Below are 4110 nucleotides of genomic sequence, written 5' to 3' on the forward strand. Positions count from 1 at the left end.
AATCAACTCACACAATTAATGAAAGTCACAATTGCTTGTTGTTTTAAGGAATGGAGGTTCAGGATGTTTCAGGTTAAATGTGCAACCCGGTATCCTGCACACTTTGCTTTCTTCCTGAGCTGACACTAGTCATTTTATTCAGAATTAAGCAAATTACAAAACTTCTCTGTGTCCTGTTTTTCTTTAAATTTGTGATAAAAACAAGAACTTCCTTGTTAGGTTTTCAAGTTCTTTAAATGAGGTAATAGCTGTGTTCTTAACCAGCAAACTATTTTGGAACAAACTCTAAAAGGAAAAACAATAAAATGGTGTATTTTAATGAATGTAACAAAAAGTAGAAAGGGCTTAAACACACCTAAAATATTCAACATACAGGAGCCAGCAGTATTAACATGGAAAAATAACTGACATAACATCAGAATCACTGTATTTTGACAGAATAAAAATTGACATAAAATGTTTTAAAACATTCACTAGGCTAATAATACCTTTATAAAATTCCCATAGTATGGTGCATGGAATAGTTCATATGGCATGTATATTTTGATCAACCTAAATCTTTAAGCATAAATAAGTGTATGAAAAATAACTGTAATGATTTTATTATAGTGGTATTGTGGTGTCCCTACTTTACAGGCTTTCATGTTTCCTCTTATGTTTTCCTCATTGTTCTACAGTGAACATAAATGCTTCTCATGTTCAGGAAAACTGGTGGGTCAGTAAGAATGTGCTTTTCAGAAGTATATAAATTATGTTAGGGCAGGTTCTAGCTGTCTTCTTAAAGAGGAAATTGATCTATTTCCCAGCAGTTTCTGCCCTGTGTTGAGCACATTCCCTGCTCCCTCCTCACACCATGCCACACTTTAATATGCTATTAGGAGTTTTCACAGTTCTCTAAACCTTCAGGCACCCCAGTAGCTTCTCTTGTCCTATTCCTTTCCATTCCCCTACTGTTACTGCACTCTCTAACTTGTGGCACCTATCCCTACCTCCTTCATCTTTGGTTAGATTCCCAACCTGAGCAACAATGACCAGAGTCATAAACCTGTTCTTTTTAAGTAACTGTCTTAGAATGAGCACAATATTTCCCACCACAAACTCTATAAAAACCTTTGTAACGCTCTTCAGAGCTCAAAAGTTAGGAACAGTATGCTTCTCTGAGTCAGGCTAGTCAAATAAAAGCTTTCTCTACCTTTCCAGGAATGCATGCTTTGTTCCTTATGCCACCTGAAAAAGTCTGGTATCCTATTTTCCACAGCATTTTGATTTCCTGGCTCTGAATCCTGATAAATGTTAACTGGCTAGAAATCACAACAATAATCTAACATACCCACCTTAGCCATGTGACAGCACTACTGTATTGTAAGGAATTTCTATGAAGAACACATAACCCTAAATATTTATGTTAGGTACCCCACACAAAGTGAACAGAAAAAAAAAAACATTGGCCTCACTTCTGTGACAAATAAGTAACACCTCCAATCAGGACAGACCCATTTCTGCGGGAAATAGGACAACACCCCCTCAACTCACTGTAGAGGAACAAAGCAACTCAGTTCATCAGGCTCTCAACTGCACAAGAAATCTGCAAAAGTCATCGTATACCTTTCTTGGAAGGTGCAACAAACCCACCAAAACCCCCTGCCAAACTTAAAATTTTCCATCTCCCTAAGTGAGAGGCCCCTCTCCTACCCAAAGCCCCCTATAAAAGCCTACCCTTCTTGCTTTTTTGGCAACAATAGCCTTCTAGTCTTTGGACCAACCTCACCAGATCTGAAATAAAGATACTGATGTGTGCTTCATCTCTGCCGGCTCTGTTGGTCTCATCCAAACAGTATGGTTTTTGCCTTTCATCCAGTGCCCATGTACAGATGGGTGAAGTCCCCTTTCAGGTTTCAACCTCCCCTCTACAGTCCCCATGCTATGGTTTGTGTCTAGATGTCCCCCAAAACCCTCATGCAATCATGGGGCAGGCTTCAATCCAATACTGGGATTATGGGTATGAGTGCTACATGTGCCCTGGGGCTGAAAGCCTGAATGCAACATAAGGGAGGAAAAGAGACTTGCTCTCTATGGGTGCTATTAACTTTTGCTCTTGCTGTTTTGCTGTTTTCTGCATCCACGAACTGCTACTCTATGCCATGTGCCACTCTTCCTTGGAGCCAACTGAGCATGGACTGAAACTTCTACAAACTGAGCTAAAATAAACCTTTCCCTCCTTAATTTTGTGTGTCAAGTATTTTGTCCCAGCAACGAGAAAAGTAACTGAGATACCATGTAAGTGTACTAAGACCACTCTTGAAAGAGCTTTCGACTATCCTGCGTGGACTTGCTGCTAGTCTTAATCTTCCCTTTTCAGATCAGGTAATTGACTTCTGTTGACAAATATTCTTTCATCTGTTTGGTCTCTATCTGTTCTTCCTTTTCCATCATTGGCCTCTACGACACACATGAGTTGTATGCCATAAACCCAGAATTGGCCACACTCAACTCTGGCAGTCAGACTCTCTGATGGTCACCCAATTTCAGGGACATCTGGCTTTGTTGCCCATCTACTTTCTTGGCTTCAAGAATCCAACTGAAGATGTCCTTTTTCGTGAGTAGTCCATTCAAATTGTTGTCTGAGGTCAACATGGATCATCTGCCTCCTTCAATTCCTGCCTCTTTTTCTCTGGCTTATGTTCTTAAAAATCTTAAGCCTCTCCACCTCGCTCCTGACCTAAAACCAAAATGTCTCACTTGCTTCTGCAATAAGGCCTGGACAGCCTATGAGTTAGACAACCAATCCAAATAGTCAATTAATGGAACTTTTGACTTTGTTTTTTTTTGTTTTATGGTTTTTTTTTCAGAACCATGGATTGAACTCATGCCCTTGTCCTTGCCAAGGAAGCGCTTATTCCACTGAGCCATCTCCCCAGCCCCATTGACTTTCTAATTCTCTAGGATCTGGATAATTTCTTGAAGTTTGAGGAAATGGTCTAAGGTTCCAAATGTCCAAACATTCTTTGCTCTCCACTTTATCTCATCTATCTGCACTTCCTATGATCCCTCTCAACTACTACTCCTCTCTATACCACTCTCTGTTCCTCAGAACTACAATTCAGCCTTCTCTGCTGAATCATTCTCCCTTGCTCCACTTCCCACTCCCCTGCTTCTCACCACTCCCTTTCTTCTACTTGAACACCTACCTCCTGGATGCTGCTTTGTCTCCTCATACTTAGACTTCCCCTCCCATTTCTCCACCCCAAGTTCTCCAAGACCCAAATCCTCTCTCCACTCTCCCACACCTGTCTGGCCATTGCTTTGGATCTTAGGCTGCTGCTGTTCAACTCCCACTCCACGAGTTTGGCACTATTCCCTTCATGTCTACTTCTCCCTCTTGGACCTGTCTCCAATTGGTTGCTGCCTCACCAACTTCCTATCAGAACCTTATACTTTATATCCAGGAATTTCAGCATATGGCCCAGACCTATGATCTCCTAGGGATGACAATCAATGTCATCCTCACTTCCACCTTCTCTCCCAAGGAGTAAGAATATATTTTCACACTGGCCCAAGTATGTGCCAATGACACCACTGAACCAAGCACCATTTGAGAGACAATGCTATGGCTGACCTACAGGGCCAACCCCAATGGGATTTCAATCTCAGAGATGAGGATAGTATCTGTCCCTCAAAAAGGCATGAGACTAAATGGTCACTTGCCCCTTACAGGGACTTAAAAAGGCAGCCCATAAGTCTGTTAATTATTACAAACTAAAAGAGATTACACAAAATAAGGAAGAAAGCATAACTGAATTTATGATCCAATTGGCAGTCACTTTGAGAAAATGTACCACTCTCAGCCACAAAATCCCAGAGGGACAATTCTCTCAAATGCATTTTATTACCCAATCACACCCTGACATTTGCTAAAAACTCAAGACAACTGAAAGAGGCACTCAGGCCCCACAACAAGAATTAATTTCCCAGGCCTTCAAGGTCTTCAATAATCAGAATAAAGCTGCCTACCAGTTATATATTTCAGATTTGTAGATACTTGCCTCCACCATATGAAACCCAAAACAAAAATTTATCACTAAAAACAAATCCAGAGGAGCAAAAGGGGAA

The sequence above is a fragment of the Octodon degus genome, unplaced genomic scaffold (assembly GCF_000260255.1).
Source record: "Octodon degus isolate 3935 unplaced genomic scaffold, OctDeg1.0 scaffold00181, whole genome shotgun sequence".
In the NCBI taxonomy this organism is placed as follows: Eukaryota; Metazoa; Chordata; class Mammalia; order Rodentia; family Octodontidae; genus Octodon; species Octodon degus.